At 52.0% G+C, this 17,979-nt stretch overlaps 37 non-coding genes across 37 annotated transcripts; 24 read left to right on the plus strand and 13 right to left on the minus strand.

Moving 5' to 3' along the window:
* The first annotated feature begins 80 nt into the window (after window positions 1–80).
* On the plus strand, window positions 81–153 carry Trnav-aac. The gene has a single exon. It is a non-coding gene; the product is annotated as a tRNA-Val (tRNA).
* A 194-nt stretch (window positions 154–347) lies between these two features.
* Trnap-agg lies at window positions 348–419 on the minus strand. Its single transcript has one exon. It is a non-coding gene; the product is annotated as a tRNA-Pro (tRNA).
* A 402-nt stretch (window positions 420–821) lies between these two features.
* On the plus strand, window positions 822–894 carry Trnav-cac. The gene has a single exon. It is a non-coding gene; the product is annotated as a tRNA-Val (tRNA).
* Window positions 895–1,088: 194 nt separating this feature from the next.
* On the minus strand, window positions 1,089–1,160 carry Trnap-agg. Its single transcript has one exon. It is a non-coding gene; the product is annotated as a tRNA-Pro (tRNA).
* A 402-nt stretch (window positions 1,161–1,562) lies between these two features.
* Window positions 1,563–1,635, plus strand: Trnav-cac. The gene has a single exon. It is a non-coding gene; the product is annotated as a tRNA-Val (tRNA).
* A 194-nt stretch (window positions 1,636–1,829) lies between these two features.
* Trnap-agg lies at window positions 1,830–1,901 on the minus strand. Its single transcript has one exon. It is a non-coding gene; the product is annotated as a tRNA-Pro (tRNA).
* Window positions 1,902–2,303: 402 nt separating this feature from the next.
* On the plus strand, window positions 2,304–2,376 carry Trnav-cac. Its single transcript has one exon. It is a non-coding gene; the product is annotated as a tRNA-Val (tRNA).
* A 158-nt stretch (window positions 2,377–2,534) lies between these two features.
* Window positions 2,535–2,607, plus strand: Trnav-aac. Its single transcript has one exon. It is a non-coding gene; the product is annotated as a tRNA-Val (tRNA).
* A 194-nt stretch (window positions 2,608–2,801) lies between these two features.
* Window positions 2,802–2,873, minus strand: Trnap-agg. Its single transcript has one exon. It is a non-coding gene; the product is annotated as a tRNA-Pro (tRNA).
* A 401-nt stretch (window positions 2,874–3,274) lies between these two features.
* Trnav-cac lies at window positions 3,275–3,347 on the plus strand. Its single transcript has one exon. It is a non-coding gene; the product is annotated as a tRNA-Val (tRNA).
* Window positions 3,348–3,541: 194 nt separating this feature from the next.
* Trnap-agg lies at window positions 3,542–3,613 on the minus strand. Its single transcript has one exon. It is a non-coding gene; the product is annotated as a tRNA-Pro (tRNA).
* Window positions 3,614–4,015: 402 nt separating this feature from the next.
* Window positions 4,016–4,088, plus strand: Trnav-cac. Its single transcript has one exon. It is a non-coding gene; the product is annotated as a tRNA-Val (tRNA).
* A 194-nt stretch (window positions 4,089–4,282) lies between these two features.
* Trnap-agg lies at window positions 4,283–4,354 on the minus strand. Its single transcript has one exon. It is a non-coding gene; the product is annotated as a tRNA-Pro (tRNA).
* Window positions 4,355–4,756: 402 nt separating this feature from the next.
* Window positions 4,757–4,829, plus strand: Trnav-cac. The gene has a single exon. It is a non-coding gene; the product is annotated as a tRNA-Val (tRNA).
* A 194-nt stretch (window positions 4,830–5,023) lies between these two features.
* On the minus strand, window positions 5,024–5,095 carry Trnap-agg. Its single transcript has one exon. It is a non-coding gene; the product is annotated as a tRNA-Pro (tRNA).
* A 402-nt stretch (window positions 5,096–5,497) lies between these two features.
* Trnav-cac lies at window positions 5,498–5,570 on the plus strand. Its single transcript has one exon. It is a non-coding gene; the product is annotated as a tRNA-Val (tRNA).
* A 158-nt stretch (window positions 5,571–5,728) lies between these two features.
* Trnav-aac lies at window positions 5,729–5,801 on the plus strand. Its single transcript has one exon. It is a non-coding gene; the product is annotated as a tRNA-Val (tRNA).
* Window positions 5,802–5,995: 194 nt separating this feature from the next.
* On the minus strand, window positions 5,996–6,067 carry Trnap-agg. The gene has a single exon. It is a non-coding gene; the product is annotated as a tRNA-Pro (tRNA).
* Window positions 6,068–6,468: 401 nt separating this feature from the next.
* On the plus strand, window positions 6,469–6,541 carry Trnav-cac. The gene has a single exon. It is a non-coding gene; the product is annotated as a tRNA-Val (tRNA).
* A 194-nt stretch (window positions 6,542–6,735) lies between these two features.
* On the minus strand, window positions 6,736–6,807 carry Trnap-agg. Its single transcript has one exon. It is a non-coding gene; the product is annotated as a tRNA-Pro (tRNA).
* A 402-nt stretch (window positions 6,808–7,209) lies between these two features.
* On the plus strand, window positions 7,210–7,282 carry Trnav-cac. Its single transcript has one exon. It is a non-coding gene; the product is annotated as a tRNA-Val (tRNA).
* Window positions 7,283–7,440: 158 nt separating this feature from the next.
* Trnav-aac lies at window positions 7,441–7,513 on the plus strand. Its single transcript has one exon. It is a non-coding gene; the product is annotated as a tRNA-Val (tRNA).
* Window positions 7,514–7,707: 194 nt separating this feature from the next.
* Trnap-agg lies at window positions 7,708–7,779 on the minus strand. Its single transcript has one exon. It is a non-coding gene; the product is annotated as a tRNA-Pro (tRNA).
* Window positions 7,780–8,181: 402 nt separating this feature from the next.
* On the plus strand, window positions 8,182–8,254 carry Trnav-cac. The gene has a single exon. It is a non-coding gene; the product is annotated as a tRNA-Val (tRNA).
* A 158-nt stretch (window positions 8,255–8,412) lies between these two features.
* Window positions 8,413–8,485, plus strand: Trnav-aac. Its single transcript has one exon. It is a non-coding gene; the product is annotated as a tRNA-Val (tRNA).
* A 158-nt stretch (window positions 8,486–8,643) lies between these two features.
* On the plus strand, window positions 8,644–8,716 carry Trnav-aac. Its single transcript has one exon. It is a non-coding gene; the product is annotated as a tRNA-Val (tRNA).
* Window positions 8,717–8,910: 194 nt separating this feature from the next.
* Window positions 8,911–8,982, minus strand: Trnap-agg. The gene has a single exon. It is a non-coding gene; the product is annotated as a tRNA-Pro (tRNA).
* Window positions 8,983–9,384: 402 nt separating this feature from the next.
* Window positions 9,385–9,457, plus strand: Trnav-cac. The gene has a single exon. It is a non-coding gene; the product is annotated as a tRNA-Val (tRNA).
* A 158-nt stretch (window positions 9,458–9,615) lies between these two features.
* On the plus strand, window positions 9,616–9,688 carry Trnav-aac. Its single transcript has one exon. It is a non-coding gene; the product is annotated as a tRNA-Val (tRNA).
* Window positions 9,689–9,882: 194 nt separating this feature from the next.
* On the minus strand, window positions 9,883–9,954 carry Trnap-agg. The gene has a single exon. It is a non-coding gene; the product is annotated as a tRNA-Pro (tRNA).
* Window positions 9,955–10,356: 402 nt separating this feature from the next.
* Window positions 10,357–10,429, plus strand: Trnav-cac. Its single transcript has one exon. It is a non-coding gene; the product is annotated as a tRNA-Val (tRNA).
* Window positions 10,430–10,587: 158 nt separating this feature from the next.
* Trnav-aac lies at window positions 10,588–10,660 on the plus strand. Its single transcript has one exon. It is a non-coding gene; the product is annotated as a tRNA-Val (tRNA).
* Window positions 10,661–10,854: 194 nt separating this feature from the next.
* On the minus strand, window positions 10,855–10,926 carry Trnap-agg. Its single transcript has one exon. It is a non-coding gene; the product is annotated as a tRNA-Pro (tRNA).
* Window positions 10,927–11,328: 402 nt separating this feature from the next.
* Window positions 11,329–11,401, plus strand: Trnav-cac. Its single transcript has one exon. It is a non-coding gene; the product is annotated as a tRNA-Val (tRNA).
* Window positions 11,402–11,559: 158 nt separating this feature from the next.
* On the plus strand, window positions 11,560–11,632 carry Trnav-aac. The gene has a single exon. It is a non-coding gene; the product is annotated as a tRNA-Val (tRNA).
* Window positions 11,633–11,790: 158 nt separating this feature from the next.
* On the plus strand, window positions 11,791–11,863 carry Trnav-aac. The gene has a single exon. It is a non-coding gene; the product is annotated as a tRNA-Val (tRNA).
* Window positions 11,864–17,880: 6,017 nt separating this feature from the next.
* Window positions 17,881–17,953, plus strand: Trnav-cac. Its single transcript has one exon. It is a non-coding gene; the product is annotated as a tRNA-Val (tRNA).
* Window positions 17,954–17,979: the final 26 nt, after the last annotated feature.

Raw genomic sequence — 17,979 nt, forward strand, 5'->3', positions numbered from 1 at the left:
AAGTACCACATTTATTGAATTTTTTAGTTACGATGGCAACATCACTACAAGTTGTCTGTGAAGTAAGGTGCACACAAGAAGTTTCCGTGGTGTAGCGGTTATCACGTCTGCCTAACACGCAGAAGGTCCCCGGTTCGATCCCGGGCGGAAACACTTTTACATCACTTTAAGCAAGACGTACTAACATGCATCTGCTACCATCTGTACCCGAAACCTTCGTAATCGCCTTCACGCGTCGGACCCGAGTGCCAATTGCTCACATCGAATAAGAAATTCATTTGATATTGACGGCGAGCTTTTTGCGCTGACTCAGCCACTGACGTGCGATCAGTTTGCACAAAACGCTAGGGCTCGTCCGGCATTTGAACCCGGGACCTCCTGCACCCTAAGCAGGAATCATACCCCTAGACCAACGAGCCCTGTGACACGGCGAATTCCAAATATTCCAGTCCCTCGATGTCGTCCAGGGTGCCCTGGAAGTCTCGTGTACGCTGGCGGGATGGGGGCGGCGCGAATTCCCGCGGTCGGCGGCCTTCCTGGGCTATTGGTACCTTCATGTAGAGCTGCCGCTGGGCTCGCACTGCCTGCTGCTGAGAAAGTGATTGCTTTTGCTGATATGACTTGCAATAACGACTGCGCGAAACGCCGCTATCTCGTTAGGGGTGCTACGGCAGACACCCTCTCGAGCAACCCGAAGACTTCTTGAGCCCTCGGCTGTGATGGGTTCCAGGCTGACAAAAGAACTGTCGTGTGTGCATTCGCGGACGAGAGAAAGTCTGAGGCAAGTTCGAGTGAACAAGGATGGACTCCTCAGGTCCGTCGTTTCCGTAGTGGAGCGGTTATCACGTCTGCTTCACACGCAGAAGGTCCCCGGTTCGATCCCGGGCGGAAACACTTTTTCATCACTTTAAGCAAGACGTACTAACATGCATCTGCTACCATCTGTACCCGAAACCTTCGTAATCGCCTTCACGCGTCGGACCCGAGTGCCAATTGCTCACATCGAATAAGAAATTCATTTGATATTGACGGCGAGCTTTTTGCGCTGACTCAGCCACTGACGTGCGATCAGTTTGCACAAAACGCTAGGGCTCGTCCGGGATTTGAACCCGGGACCTCCTGCACCCTAAGCAGGAATCATATCCCTAGACCAACGAGCCCTGTGACACGGCGAATGCCAAATATTCCAGTCCCTCGATGTCGTCCAGGGTGCCCTGGAAGTCTCGTGTACGCTGGCGGGATGGGGGCGGCGCGAATTCCCGCGGTCGGCGGCCTTCCTGGGCTATTGGTACCTTCATGTAGAGCTGCCGCTGGGCTCGCACTGCCTGCTGCTGAGAAAGTGATTGCTTTTGCTGATATGACTTGCAATAACGACTGCGCGAAACGCCGCTATCTCGTTAGGGGTGCTACGGCAGACACCCTCTCGAGCAACCCGAAGACTTCTTGAGCCCTCGGCTGTGATGGGTTCCAGGCTGACAAAAGAACTGTCGTGTGTGCATTCGCGGACGAGAGAAAGTCTGAGGCAAGTTCGAGTGAACAAGGATGGACTCCTCAGGTCCGTCGTTTCCGTAGTGGAGCGGTTATCACGTCTGCTTCACACGCAGAAGGTCCCCGGTTCGATCCCGGGCGGAAACACTTTTTCATCACTTTAAGCAAGACGTACTAACATGCATCTGCTACCATCTGTACCCGAAACCTTCGTAATCGCCTTCACGCGTCGGACCCGAGTGCCAATTGCTCACATCGAATAAGAAATTCATTTGATATTGACGGCGAGCTTTTTGCGCTGACTCAGCCACTGACGTGCGATCAGTTTGCACAAAACGCTAGGGCTCGTCCGGGATTTGAACCCGGGACCTCCTGCACCCTAAGCAGGAATCATATCCCTAGACCAACGAGCCCTGTGACACGGCGAATGCCAAATATTCCAGTCCCTCGATGTCGTCCAGGGTGCCCTGGAAGTCTCGTGTACGCTGGCGGGATGGGGGCGGCGCGAATTCCCGCGGTCGGCGGCCTTCCTGGGCTATTGGTACCTTCATGTAGAGCTGCCGCTGGGCTCGCACTGCCTGCTGCTGAGAAAGTGATTGCTTTTGCTGATATGACTTGCAATAACGACTGCGCGAAACGCCGCTATCTCGTTAGGGGTGCTACGGCAGACACCCTCTCGAGCAACCCGAAGACTTCTTGAGCCCTCGGCTGTGATGGGTTCCAGGCTGACAAAAGAACTGTCGTGTGTGCATTCGCGGACGAGAGAAAGTCTGAGGCAAATTCGAGTGAACAAGGATGGACTACTCGGGTCCGTCGTTTCCGTAGTGTAGCGGTTATCACGTCTGCTTCACACGCAGAAGGTCCCCGGTTCGATCCCGGGCGGGAACAGTATTTTCCTGCCTATGTCGTATTGTCCTCCAATGAGCCACGTCGTGTGTGGATCTGCTGCATGTCCCTTCGTTTTACAAGTACCACATTTATTGAATTTTTTAGTTACGATGGCAACATCACTACAAGTTGTCTGTGAAATAAGGTGCACACAAGCAGTTTCCGTGGTGTAGCGGTTATCACGTCTGCCTAACACGCAGAAGGTCCCCGGTTCGATCCCGGGCGGAAACACTTTTTCATCACTTTAAGCAAGACGTACTAACGTGCATCTGCTACCATCTGTACCCGAAACCTTCGTAATCGCCTTCACGCGTCGGACCCGAGTGCCAATTGCTCACATCGAATAAGAAATTCATTTGATATTGACGGCGAGCTTTTTGCGCTGACTCAGCCACTGACGTGCGATCAGTTTGCACAAAACGCTAGGGCTCGTCCGGGATTTGAACCCGGGACCTCCTGCACCCTAAGCAGGAATCATACCCCTAGACCAACGAGCCCTGTGACACGGCGAATGCCAAATATTCCAGTCCCTCGATGTCGTCCAGGGTGCCCTGGAAGTCTCGTGTACGCTGGCGGGATGGGGGCGGCGCGAATTCCCGCGGTCGGCACCTTCCTGGGCTATTGGTACCTTCATGTAGAGCTGCCGCTGGGCTCGCACTGCCTGCTGCTGAGAAAGTGATTGCTTTTGCTGATATGACTTGCAATAACGACTGCGCGAAACGCCGCTATCTCGTTAGGGGTGCTACGGCAGACACCCTCTCGAGCAACCCGAAGACTTCTTGAGCCCTCGGCTGTGATGGGTTCCAGGCTGACAAAAGAACTGTCGTGTGTGCATTCGCGGACGAGAGAAAGTCTGAGGCAAGTTCGAGTGAACAAGGATGGACTCCTCGGGTCCGTCGTTTCCGTAGTGTAGCGGTTATCACGTCTGCTTCACACGCAGAAGGTCCCCGGTTCGATCCCGGGCGGAAACACTTTTTCATCACTTTAAGCAAGACGTACTAACATGCATCTGCTTCCATCTGTACCCGAAACCTTCGTAATCGCCTTCACGCGTCGGACCCGACTGCCAATTGCTCACATCGAATAAGAAATTCATTTGATATTGACGGCGAGCTTTTTGCGCTGACTCAGCCACTGACGTGCGATCAGTTTGCACAAAACGCTAGGGCTCGTCCGGGATTTGAACCCGGGACCTCCTGCACCCTAAGCAGGAATCATATCCCTAGACCAACGAGCCCTGTGACACGGCGAATGCCAAATATTCCAGTCCCTCGATGTCGTCCAGGGTGCCCTGGAAGTCTCGTGTACGCTGGCGGGATGGGGGCGGCGCGAATTCCCGCGGTCGGCGGCCTTCCTGGGCTATTGGTACCTTCATGTAGAGCTGCCGCTGGGCTCGCACTGCCTGCTGCTGAGAAAGTGATTGCTTTTGCTGATATGACTTGCAATAACGACTGCGCGAAACGCCGCTATCTTGTTAGGGGTGCTACGGCAGACACCCTCTCGAGCAACCCGAAGACTTCTTGAGCCCTCGGCTGTGATGGGTTCCAGGCTGACAAAAGAACTGTCGTGTGTGCATTCGCGGACGAGAGAAAGTCTGAGGCAAGTTCGAGTGAACAAGGATGGACTCCTCGGGTCCGTCGTTTCCGTAGTGTAGCGGTTATCACGTCTGCTTCACACGCAGAAGGTCCCCGGTTCGATCCCGGGCGGAAACACTTTTTCATCACTTTAAGCAAGACGTACTAACATGCATCTGCTTCCATCTGTACCCGAAACCTTCGTAATCGCCTTCACGCGTCGGACCCGACTGCCAATTGCTCACATCGAATAAGAAATTCATTTGATATTGACGGCGAGCTTTTTGCGCTGACTCAGCCACTGACGTGCGATCAGTTTGCACAAAACGCTAGGGCTCGTCCGGGATTTGAACTCGGGACCTCCTGCACCCTAAGCAGGAATCATATCCCTAGACCAACGAGCCCTGTGACACGGCGAATGCCAAATATTCCAGTCCCTCGATGTCGTCCAGGGTGCCCTGGAAGTCTCGTGTACGCTGGCGGGATGGGGGCGGCGCGAATTCCCGCGGTCGGCGGCCTTCCTGGGCTATTGGTACCTTCATGTAGAGCTGCCGCTGGGCTCGCACTGCCTGCTGCTGAGAAAGTGATTGCTTTTGCTGATATGACTTGCAATAACGACTGCGCGAAACGCCGCTATCTCGTTAGGGGTGCTACGGCAGACACCCTCTCGAGCAACCCGAAGACTTCTTGAGCCCTCGGCTGTGATGGGTTCCAGGCTGACAAAAGAACTGTCGTGTGTGCATTCGCGGACGAGAGAAAGTCTGAGGCAAGTTCGAGTGAACAAGGATGGACTCCTCGGGTCCGTCGTTTCCGTAGTGGAGCGGTTATCACGTCTGCTTCACACGCAGAAGGTCCCCGGTTCGATCCCGGGCGGAAACACTTTTTCATCACTTTAAGCAAGACGTACTAACATGCATCTGCTACCATCTGTACCCGAAACCTTCGTAATCGCCTTCACGCGTCGGACCCGAGTGCCAATTGCTCACATCGAATAAGAAATTCATTTGATATTGACGGCGAGCTTTTTGCGCTGACTCAGCCACTGACGTGCGATCAGTTTGCACAAAACGCTAGGGCTCGTCCGGGATTTGAACCCGGGACCTCCTGCACCCTAAGCAGGAATCATATCCCTAGACCAACGAGCCCTGTGACACGGCGAATGCCAAATATTCCAGTCCCTCGATGTCGTCCAGGGTGCCCTGGAAGTCTCGTGTACGCTGGCGGGATGGGGGCGGCGCGAATTCCCGCGGTCGGCGGCCTTCCTGGGCTATTGGTACCTTCATGTAGAGCTGCCGCTGGGCTCGCACTGCCTGCTGCTGAGAAAGTGATTGCTTTTGCTGATATGACTTGCAATAACGACTGCGCGAAACGCCGCTATCTCGTTAGGGGTGCTACGGCAGACACCCTCTCGAGCAACCCGAAGACTTCTTGAGCCCTCGGCTGTGATGGGTTCCAGGCTGACAAAAGAACTGTCGTGTGTGCATTCGCGGACGAGAGAAAGTCTGAGGCAAATTCGAGTGAACAAGGATGGACTACTCGGGTCCGTCGTTTCCGTAGTGTAGCGGTTATCACGTCTGCTTCACACGCAGAAGGTCCCCGGTTCGATCCCGGGCGGGAACAGTATTTTCCTGCCTATGTCGTATTGTCCTCCAATGAGCCACGTCGTGTGTGGATCTGCTGCATGTCCCTTAGTTTTACAAGTACCACATTTATTGAATTTTTTAGTTACGATGGCAACATCACTACAAGTTGTCTGTGAAATAAGGTGCACACAAGCAGTTTCCGTGGTGTAGCGGTTATCACGTCTGCCTAACACGCAGAAGGTCCCCGGTTCGATCCCGGGCGGAAACACTTTTTCATCACTTTAAGCAAGACGTACTAACGTGCATCTGCTACCATCTGTACCCGAAACCTTCGTAATCGCCTTCACGCGTCGGACCCGAGTGCCAATTGCTCACATCGAATAAGAAATTCATTTGATATTGACGGCGAGCTTTTTGCGCTGACTCAGCCACTGACGTGCGATCAGTTTGCACAAAACGCTAGGGCTCGTCCGGGATTTGAACCCGGGACCTCCTGCACCCTAAGCAGGAATCATACCCCTAGACCAACGAGCCCTGTGACACGGCGAATGCCAAATATTCCAGTCCCTCGATGTCGTCCAGGGTGCCCTGGAAGTCTCGTGTACGCTGGCGGGATGGGGGCGGCGCGAATTCCCGCGGTCGGCACCTTCCTGGGCTATTGGTACCTTCATGTAAAGCTGCCGCTGGGCTCGCACTGCCTGCTGCTGAGAAAGTGATTGCTTTTGCTGATATGACTTGCAATAACGACTGCGCGAAACGCCGCTATCTTGTTAGGGGTGCTACGGCAGACACCCTCTCGAGCAACCCGAAGACTTCTTGAGCCCTCGGCTGTGATGGGTTCCAGGCTGACAAAAGAACTGTCGTGTGTGCATTCGCGGACGAGAGAAAGTCTGAGGCAAGTTCGAGTGAACAAGGATGGACTCCTCGGGTCCGTCGTTTCCGTAGTGTAGCGGTTATCACGTCTGCTTCACACGCAGAAGGTCCCCGGTTCGATCCCGGGCGGAAACACTTTTTCATCACTTTAAGCAAGACGTACTAACATGCATCTGCTTCCATCTGTACCCGAAACCTTCGTAATCGCCTTCACGCGTCGGACCCGACTGCCAATTGCTCACATCGAATAAGAAATTCATTTGATATTGACGGCGAGCTTTTTGCGCTGACTCAGCCACTGACGTGCGATCAGTTTGCACAAAACGCTAGGGCTCGTCCGGGATTTGAACCCGGGACCTCCTGCACCCTAAGCAGGAATCATGCCCCTAGATCAACGAGCCCTGTGACACGGCGAATGCCAAATATTCCAGTCCCTCGATGTCGTCCAGGATGCCCTGGAAGTCTCGTGTACGCTGGCGGGATGGGGGCGGCGCGAATTCCCGCGGTCGGCGGCCTTCCTGGGCTATTGGTACCTTCATGTAGAGCTGCCGCTGGGCACGCACTGCCTGCTGCTGAGAAAGTGATTGCTTTTGCTGATATGACTTGCAATAACGACTGCGCGAAACGCCGCTATCTCGTTAGGGGTGCTACGGCAGACACCCTCTCGAGCACCCCGAAGACTTCTTGAGCCCTCGGCTGCGATGGGTTACAGGCTGACAAAAGAACTGTCGTGTGTGCATTCGCGGACGAGAGAAAGTCTGAGGCAAATTCGAGTGAACAAGGATGGACTACTCGGGTCCGTCGTTTCCGTAGTGTAGCGGTTATCACGTCTGCTTCACACGCAGAAGGTCCCCGGTTCGATCCCGGGCGGGAACAATATTTTCCTGCCTATGTCGTATTGTCCTCCAATGAGCCACGTCGTGTGTGGATCTGCTGCATGTCCCTTCGTTTTACAAGTACCACATTTATTGAATTTTTTAGTTACGATGGCAACATCACTACAAGTTGTCTGTGAAATAAGGTGCACACAAGCAGTTTCCGTGGTGTAGCGGTTATCACGTCTGCCTAACACGCAGAAGGTCCCCGGTTCGATCCCGGGCGGAAACACTTTTTCATCACTTTAAGCAAGACGTACTAACGTGCATCTGCTACCATCTGTACCCGAAACCTTCGTAATCGCCTTCACGCGTCGGACCCGAGTGCCAATTGCTCACATCGAATAAGAAATTCATTTGATATTGACGGCGAGCTTTTTGCGCTGACTCAGCCACTGACGTGCAATCAGTTTGCACAAAACGCTAGGGCTCGTCCGGGATTTGAACCCGGGACCTCCTGCACCCTAAGCAGGAATCATATCCCTAGACCAACGAGCCCTGTGACACGGCGAATGCCAAATATTCCAGTCCCTCGATGTCGTCCAGGATGCCCTGGAAGTCTCGTGTACGCTGGCGGGATGGGGGCGGCGCGAATTCCCGCGGTCGGCGGCCTTCCTGGGCTATTGGTACCTTCATGTAGAGCTGCCGCTGGGCTCGCACTGCCTGCTGCTGAGAAAGTGATTGCTTTTGCTGATATGACTTGCAATAAAGACTGCGCGAAACGCCGCTATCTCGTTAGGGGTGCTACGGCAGACACCCTCTCGAGCACCCCGAAGACTTCTTGAGCCCTCGGCTGTGATGGGTTCCAGGCTGACAAAAGAACTGTCGTGTGTGCATTCGCGGACGAGAGAAAGTCTGAGGCAAGTTCGAGTGAACAAGGATGGACTCCTCGGGTCCGTCGTTTCCGTAGTGTAGCGGTTATCACGTCTGCTTCACACGCAGAAGGTCCCCGGTTCGATCCCGGGCGGGAACAGTATTTTCCTGCCTCTGTCGTATTGTCCTCCAATGAGCCACGTCGTGTGTGGATCTGCTGCATGTCCCTTCGTTTTGCAAGTAGGACATTTATTGAATTTTTTAGTTTCGATGGCAACATCACTACAAGTTGTCTGTGAAGTAAGGTGCACACAAGCAGTTTCCGTGGTGTAGCGGTTATCACGTCTGCCTAACACGCACAAGGTCCCCGGTTCGATCCCGGGCGGGAACAGTATTTTCCTGCCTATGTCGTATTGTCCTCCAATGAGCCACGTCGTGTGCGGATCTGCTGCATGTCCCTTCGTTTTGCAAGTACCACATTTATTGAATTTTTTAGTTACGATGGCAACATCACTACAAGTTGTCTGAGAAGTAAGGTCCACACAAGCAGTTTCCGTGGTGTAGCGGTTATCGCGTCTGCCTAACACGCAGAAGGTCCCCGGTTTGATCCCGGGCGGAAACACTTTTTCATCACTATAAGCAAAACGTACTAACATGCATCTGCTACCATCTGTACCCGAAACCTTCGTAATCGCCTTCACGCGTCGGACCCGAGTGCCAATTGCTCACATCGAATAAGAAATTCATTTGATATTGACGGCGAGCTTTTTGCGCTGACTCAGCCACTGACGTGCAATCAGTTTGCACAAAACGCTAGGGCTCGTCCGGGATTGGAACCCGGGACCTCCTGCACCCTAAGCAGGAATCATACCCCTAGACCAACGAGCCCTGTGACACGGCGAATGCCAAATATTCCAGTCCCTCGATGTCGTCCAGGGTGCCCTGGAAGTCTCGTGTACGCTGGCGGGATGGGGGCGGCGCGAATTCCCGCGGTCGGCGGCCTTCCTGGGCTATTGGTACCTTCATGTAGAGCTGCCGCTGGGCTCGCACTGCCTGCTGCTGAGAAAGTGATTGCTTTTGCTGATATGACTTGCAATAACGACTGCGCGAAACGCCGCTATCTCGTTAGGGGTGCTACGGCAGACACCCTCTCGAGCACCCCGAAGACTTCTTGAGCCCTCGGCTGTGATGGGTTCCAGGCTGACAAAAGAACTGTCGTGTGTGCATTCGCGGACGAGAGAAAGTCTGAGGCAAGTTCGAGTGAACAAGGATGGACTCTTCGGGTCCGTCGTTTCCGTAGTGTAGCGGTTATCACGTCTGCTTCACACGCAGAAGGTCCCCGGTTCGATCCCGGGCGGGAACAGTATTTTCCTGCCTATGTCGTATTGTCCTCCAATGAGCCACGTCGTGTGTGGCTCTGCTGCATGTCCCTTCGTTTTGCAAGTAGGACATTTATTAAATTTTTTAGTTACGATGGCAACATCACTACAAGTTGTCTGTGAAGTAAGGTGCACACAAGCAGTTTCCGTGGTGTAGCGCTTATCACGTCTGCCTAACACGCAGAAGGTCCCCGGTTCGATCCCGGGCGGAAACACTTTTTCATCACTTTAAGCAAGACGTACTAACATGCATCTGCTACCATCTGTACCCGAAACCTTCGTAATCGCCTTCACGCGTCGGACCCGAGTGCCAATTGCTCACATCGAATAAGAAATTCATTTGATATTGACGGCGAGCTTTTTGCGCTGACTCAGCCACTGACGTGCAATCAGTTTGCACAAAACGCTAGGGCTCGTCCGGGATTTGAACCCGGGACCTCCTGCACCCTAAGCAGGAATCATATCCCTAGACCAACGAGCCCTGTGACACGGCGAATGCCAAATATTCCAGTCCCTCGATGTCGTCCAGGATGCCCTGGAAGTCTCGTGTACGCTGGCGGGATGGGGGCGGCGCGAATTCCCGCGGTCGGCGGCCTTCCTGGGCTATTGGTACCTTCATGTAGAGCTGCCGCTGGGCTCGCACTGCCTGCTGCTGAGAAAGTGATTGCTTTTGCTGATATGACTTGCAATAAAGACTGCGCGAAACGCCGCTATCTCGTTAGGGGTGCTACGGCAGACACCCTCTCGAGCACCCCGAAGACTTCTTGAGCCCTCGGCTGTGATGGGTTCCAGGCTGACAAAAGAACTGTCGTGTGTGCATTCGCGGACGAGAGAAAGTCTGAGGCAAGTTCGAGTGAACAAGGATGGACTCCTCGGGTCCGTCGTTTCCGTAGTGTAGCGGTTATCACGTCTGCTTCACACGCAGAAGGTCCCCGGTTCGATCCCGGGCGGGAACAGTATTTTCCTGCCTCTGTCGTATTGTCCTCCAATGAGCCACGTCGTGTGTGGCTCTGCTGCATGTCCCTTCGTTTTGCAAGTAGGACATTTATTAAATTTTTTAGTTACGATGGCAACATCACTACAAGTTGTCTGTGAAGTAAGGTGCACACTAGCAGTTTCCGTGGTGTAGCGCTTATCACGTCTGCCTAACACGCAGAAGGTCCCCGGTTCGATCCCGGGCGGAAACACTTTTTCATCACTTTAAGCAAGACGTACTAACATGCATCTGCTACCATCTGTACCCGAAACCTTCGTAATCGCCTTCACGCGTCGGACCCGAGTGCCAATTGCTCACATCGAATAAGAAATTCATTTGATATTGACGGCGAGCTTTTTGCGCTGACTCAGCCACTGACGTGCAATCAGTTTGCACAAAACGCTAGGGCTCGTCCGGGATTTGAACCCGGGACCTCCTGCACCCTAAGCAGGAATCATGCCCCTAGATCAACGAGCCCTGTGACACGGCGAATGCCAAATATTCCAGTCCCTCGATGTCGTCCAGGGTGCCCTGGAAGTCTCGTGTACGCTGGCGGGATGGGGGCGGCGCGAATTCCCGCGGTCGGCGGCCTTCCTGGGCTATTGGTACCTTCATGTAGAGCTGCCGCTGGGCTCGCACTGCCTGCTGCTGAGAAAGTGATTGCTTTTGCTGATATGACTTGCAATAAAGACTGCGCGAAACGCCGCTATCTCGTTAGGGGTGCTACGGCAGACACCCTCTCGAGCACCCCGAAGACTTCTTGAGCCCTCGGCTGTGATGGGTTCCAGGCTGACAAAAGTACTGTCGTGTGTGCATTCGCGGACGAGAGAAAGTCTGAGGCAAGTTCGAGTGAACAAGGATGGACTCCTCGGGTCCGTCGTTTCCGTAGTGTAGCGGTTATCACGTCTGCTTCACACGCAGAAGGTCCCCGGTTCGATCCCGGGCGGGAACAGTATTTTCCTGCCTATGTCGTATTGTCCTCCAATGAGCCACGTCGTGTGTGGATCTGCTGCATGTCCCTTCGTTTTGCAAGTACCACATTTATTGAATTTTTTAGTTACGATGGCAACATCACTACAAGTTGTCTGTGAAGTAAGGTGCACACAACCAGTTTCCGTTGTGTAGCGGTTATCACGTCTGCCTAACACGCAGAAGGTCCCCGGTTCGATCCCGGGCGGGAACAGTATTTTCCTGCCTATGTCGTATTGTCCTCCAATGAGCCACGTCGTGTGTGGATCTGCTGCATGTCCCTTCGTTTTGCAAGTACCACATTTATTGAATTTCTTAGTTACGATGGCAACATCACTACAAGTTGTCTGTGAAGTAAGGTGCACACAAGCAGTTTCCGTGGTGTAGCGGTTATCACGTCTGCCTAACACGCAGAAGGTCCCCGGTTCGATCCCGGGCGGAAACACTTTTTCATCACTTTAAGGTAAGACGTACTAACATGCATCTGCTACCATCTGTACCCGAAACCTTCGTAATCGCCTTCACGCGTCGGACCCGAGTGCCAATTGCTCACATCGAATAAGAAATTCATTTGATATTGACGGCCAGCTTTTTGCGCTGACTCAGCCACTGACGTGCGATCAGTTTGCACAAAACGCTAGGGCTCGTCCGGGATTTGAACCCGGGACCTTCTGCACCCTAAGCAGGAATCATACCCCTTTTTTTTTTTTTTTTTTTTTTTTTTTTTTTTTTTTTTTTTTTAATGCTCTACCGACTTTTTTTTTTGAAGCAGACACACTACCACTCGAACGAATATATCTATTGAAAAAAAATATTAAAGAATATCCACCACACAGCCACTTCAAAAGAAGTACAGTACTGAAATTAAAATCCTAAAACATGACTATATAATATAGACTGCTTACTGAAATAAAGGTCAAAACACGAAAACTTCAGTCCTGGTGTAGAGAAGAAACATACATAAAGGCGGCAAATCCAGAAACAGTATAAAAGAAAATGGCTCACACAGGTGACCTTAGCCAACACCCTCTCTTTCAAATGTCAGGCTAAGCATATTGGCAAAATCATCTCGGAGGCCTGGCAATCGCAAGCGCTGCCAGTAAGCAGTAAGCATGTACTGCCGAAACGCTAGGTGTCCATCCTCTTCATGACAACTGTTGACAAAATGTACGAAATGGCCAATCAACCACATGACGGTATGGAGCTTCGTCTGCGGAAAAAAGGAAGAATCGGGCCGGACGATGATGTCAATAGTATAAGCGGCTTCAGCAGACCTAGTGACAAAAGCAAGTTGTTTCCTGAGCCAACGCCAATTAGCAAGGTGCCCACAGCAGGTGAATCGATGTTCAAGGGTATCCAGGAGACCACACCGAGTACAGGTGTCCGTGTCAGAAAGACCAATACGGTGCAGTCGTACATTGGTGGGAACCAAATTATTTATTACCCTATACCACGTGGACGCCACGGCCATAGAGTGGATCGGCAGACTAACGTTCTTCCAGACGTTCCTCCAGGACACGGATGGAGACGCCAGTTCTATTGGATTGGGACTGGCCAGCCCCTCCCAGCGGGCAATCAAGCCCTTGGTCGTTGGCACCGGTCGCCGCAAGAAGACGTCACCGAGGTAACTCACCGCAATGTAAAATTCCCGAATGTGTTTCAACTTAAAATTTAGGCGTCCGACATCGACAGGTGGAGCAAGGCTCGCCGGACGCACAACAGTAAAAAGCCTGGATGTAATTGAAGTCACTTCTTGCGTAACAATTAGAGTCGTTCGGCGGACGTACAAAGCAGACGCCTTGCGAGTAATGTCAGAGAGGCCCAAGCCTCCGGAGAGACGCGATTTCGTCATTACCTCGTAACGTAACTTGAATAGATGGCCCTTCCATATAAACCTGCTAGACAATTGGCGCAACCTTTTCGCCACCATCACGGGAAGTGGGAACAGCTGAGCAACATAATAAGCTTTACATAGGACGTAGGTGTCTAAAATTCTGACTTTTTGCAAAATGGTAGCAGAGCGCTGCTCATGGACCATCAGAGCCCCCTGTATCTTCTCGGTGACAGATTTCCAATTGAGAGCCGCCATTTTTAGAGGACACCGATCAATGATAATCCCCAAGGACGTATGGCGATCGACAAAAGTGGCCCAAGGGACGTCAGCATCGCGAAATCCTCGAATATCAAGGAACTTACATTTACCCTGATTGAGACGCGCTCCAGAGACACGACAGTATGCATCAACTGCCCCTTTCAACAACGGGATATCATCTCGTTGACGGAGGAGAACAACGACATCATCGGCATATGCCTTAACCGAGAGCTTCCCACCAGAGAGGGACATACCCTGAAGCTTGAGAGCAATAGTCCGAAGCAGCGGTTCCAGGGACAAAACGAATAAAGACATAGAGAGCGGACTACCCTGAGGCACTCCGCGGCGGATAGCAATGGGCGGCGTCAGCTGCCCATTGACTGACACCCGAGCTGTTATTCCCCTATACAAATTGCCAAGAACACCACGTGATGAAGCGTTAAAACCTATTGTACCTAAAACACGATCTAAAAACACATGACTGACGTGATCAAAAGCCTTATAAAAATCTAGGAAGGCAAAGGCACAATGTACGTTTGTAACCGCCGCAACCGAGACAACATCCCGATATTCGGCTACTGGTGTCAGAATAGATCTATCATGAAAACAACATTGATGTGCACCAATCACACCCCGAAGCAGAGAAGACAACCGGCTATTGAGCGCTCTAGCAGCTGTCTTATAGTCAAAATTCAGCAATGTGAGCGGACGAAGATTGGCAGCAGATAAACGACCAGAGGACTTCGGAATTAAAACAATTTTCCCTACTTTAAAATCGGCAGGCACATCCATCCCCCTGACAATCTCATTTAAAATCTGCGTAAAAATGCCACCCAAAAGAGGCCAAAAACGGAGATAAAATTCTTTAGGCAGGCCGTCTGGACCCGGCGATTTACTGGACGGAGAGCGAGCAATAAAATCGAAAACATCATCTACCTGGAACTCCCGGAGAAATTCGCCGTTCGCGTCAGGCGCGATCGTCGCAGTTAGATCCCCAAAGACATCATCCGAAAGAGACTCACCAGAATCATCGGCAGAATAGAGACTAGTGTAATACTGATGAAGAGCACGAACCATTTCCTCCTGTGCACTAAGCTGTCGCCCATCATCCACCGTAAGAGAAGAGATGAAGGAGCGACGACGACGAGTCTGATGCCGTAGCAGGTGGTACAAGGATGTCAGTTCACCTTCAACAAGAGAGTGAGGTTTCGACTTAACTCGCAGACCATCCATCTGTCGTCGTTTAAGGCTCAAGAGCTTGGCTTTAATACGACGAACATCATGGATCCGCAGTGGAGAGGTACCCGCCGCGTCATATAGTTCACGCAGGACAGAGTAGTAATATTCATACGTGTTCTTAAAATCACGCGTCCTAGCAGCACAGTAGAAAATCAAAGTCTGACGAATCTTGGGCTTGGCAAACGCAGTCCACCAAACCAGCAAGGAGGGGTATCGCGGGACAGAGCGAAGACATCGCTCCCACACGCCACTTATAACATCATCCATAGCACTGTCGGCAAGGTGGGAAACATTTAACATCCACTGGGAACGATAAAGTTTTGCAGGTTGGCGACTAAGATTTACAGTTGCAGTAAAAGCACAATGGTCAGAAAAACTAGTAGGAATAACATCGACAGAAAGAATTTTATCACATAAAAAATCAGATAAATAGAATCTGTCGAGTCTACTGCATGAGGACGCGGTAAAAAACGTATATTTCACCAGGGTTGGATATTTGTGTTCCCAAACATCACGCAGATGCATCGTACGAACTAAGTCATGTAAATCACGGCAATAATTAAAATTGGGGGACTGGTCTGCAGGGCGTAAAACACAATTAAAATCGCCTCCGAGCAGGAGACTCCGAGGACTCTGGCGCAAAAGATAAATAAGCTCTTCTTTATAAAAGCGCGATCGAGCCACAGTGTGACCCGAACCAGAGGGGGCATACAAAACAACGAGGCGGAGATCAAAAAGACGACAACCAATCCCACGGCCAGAGTCAAGGAATTCAATGTCAGTAATAGGAATGCCCTCTCGAAAGAAAAGAGCAGTTCCTGTTGAATATTCCGGCGCGACATTAAAAACAGTTTGAAATCCAGGTAGAGAGAGATCAGAAAACAACACTTCCTGCAAAAACACTACGTCCGCACAGGCGTCGTAAATAAACTGCCGCAAAGAGGCAATGCGAACGTCGGACTCAATACGGTTAACATTTAAGGTAAGAAAGGTGTATGCTTGAACCATAGAGAGAAAAGCGAGAAAACAAATCACCTACACCGACGCACCAGCGTCACAGTCCATAGCAGGGGTGACGGAGGCATCCGAGGGAGGGGGACTGCTACCCCGTTCCGCGGATCCCTTACGTTTCGGTTTTTTACGAACAGCATTAACGTTCGGCTGAACGCGTAACTTGCGTCGGCTGACGGGCAAGGAAACTTCAGCCGCCGGTGACGTAGGAGGGTCAAGTTCTGTATCCGACACCACCCGCGCCGGTCCACATGCGGGATCGGGGGTCGCGGGGGAAACATCCGACAAAACGGAATGGTCAACACCTGCACTAGCTTCCGGCAAACATGGACTGCACGGAGGCGAAACGTGAGCGGGAAGGTCCGAGGCCGCAGAGTTGGAAGGAAGCGGAGCAGCTCCGCTGGCAGAGGTATGGGGCAGCGAAGCAGGAAGTTGTCGCGGCTCCACTTGTTGTGACATCGAAGTCGGTTCGGAAGACGGCGCCAACAGGCCCGACCGACGACCCGACTCGAGAGAAGCTGCGTCGGAGGCCGGAGGGGCGCCAGCAGCCGCCACCGGAACCGCTACCTCAGGAGGGCAGGGAGCAGCTACAGTACACAGTGGCTCGGAGGATGCCGGTCGCTCGGACTGGGGCATCTCAGGGAGATCCTCATCCGTACTATTTCCATCGTGTGGGCGACGCCTCTTATTATTCAAAAGTGGCACACCCACCTGAGGGACAGACGGAACAACATCAGATTTAGCACGCAAAGGAGGAAATTCTGTATCAGCGGTGCGCAAAACCTGTGGAGGGGCGCTACTACCACTGGACTGTGCTACACCAAGAGCAGAACCACCTGCAACGAGGTCAGCGACCGTTAACTTGCGACGCTGTTCGAGAGAATTTTTTAAAACAAAAACTCTCCGCGGACAGTCGGTACGCACGTGACCACTTTCATTGCACAAAAAACAGGTGCCAACCTGACCACTATATGTTACATGGACACGATATCCACCGATCTGCAGGTGAGATGGAATATTCTGCTTAACGTGCATTTCGACTGAACGAATACCACTGTAACATTGCAGGCGATGTTGGCTTGACCAGCGTTCAAGGCGAATGCTCTTTACATCACCATACTTCTGTAGACCCTCCTTAAGATAGACATTATCTACCTCCGGTGGAAGGTTGTAAACACGAACATTGGTATACGTGATGGAAGCATTGGAAAGCAGCACGGTACTTACAGAATCATCCCGATGCCGAAAGAGAACTTGATGACCATATTTAGAAAGAATTTTATCAACCTGAAGTGGGTCCATAAACTTAACAAAGAAAACATACAGTTCGGTATCAAAATAAGCAGTGTGCACCTGATCCGAATGAACACCAAAGGTATCTACCAACCAATCATGAATCTCAAGAGAACTAGGTTGCACATGGCGGGTTGACTTGTCAAAAGCAAAACTAACTGTAGCCTGACGAGGAATAACCTGGGACGACATTTTCAAAATATGCGGTCGAAACCGCTACACAAAAAAAAAAAAAACAACACTGAAATACGGACAGAAAGTAACACAAGGTACGAAACAACGACGGAGAAACACTCTCAGAAGTTGCAACACAACACGTAACAAAAACGATAGTCCACTATACGTAACGCTACGGCGGAGCGGAAGACTAGGCACGTCCACACTGCACGGCGTCTAAAGCGGAACTACCCCTAGACCAACGAGCCTTGTGACACGGCGAATGCCAAATATTCCAGTCCCTCGATGTCGTCCAGGGTGCCCTGGAAGTCTCGTGTACGCTGGCGGGATGGGGGCGGCGCGAATTCCCGCGGTCGGCGGCCTTCCTGGGCTATTGGTACCTTCATGTAGAGCTGCCGCTGGGCTCGCACTGCCTGCTGCTGAGAAAGTGATTGCTTTTGCTGATATGACTTGCAATAAAGACTGCGCGAAACGCCGCTATCTCGTTAGGGGTGCTACGGCAGACACCCTCTCGAGCACCCCGAAGACTTCTTGAGCCCTCGGCTGTGATGGGTTCCAGGCTGACAAAAGAACTGTCGTGTGTGCATTCGCGGACGAGAGAAAGTCTGAGGCAAGTTCGAGTGAACAAGGATGGACTCCTCGGGTCCGTCGTTTCCGTAGTGTAGCGGTTATCACGTCTGCTTCACACGCAGAAGGTCCCCGGTTCGATCCCGGGCGGGAACAGTATTTTCCTGCCTATGTCGTATTGT

The sequence above is a fragment of the Schistocerca piceifrons genome, unplaced genomic scaffold (genome assembly GCF_021461385.2).
Source record: "Schistocerca piceifrons isolate TAMUIC-IGC-003096 unplaced genomic scaffold, iqSchPice1.1 HiC_scaffold_539, whole genome shotgun sequence".
In the NCBI taxonomy this organism is placed as follows: Eukaryota; Metazoa; Arthropoda; class Insecta; order Orthoptera; family Acrididae; genus Schistocerca; species Schistocerca piceifrons.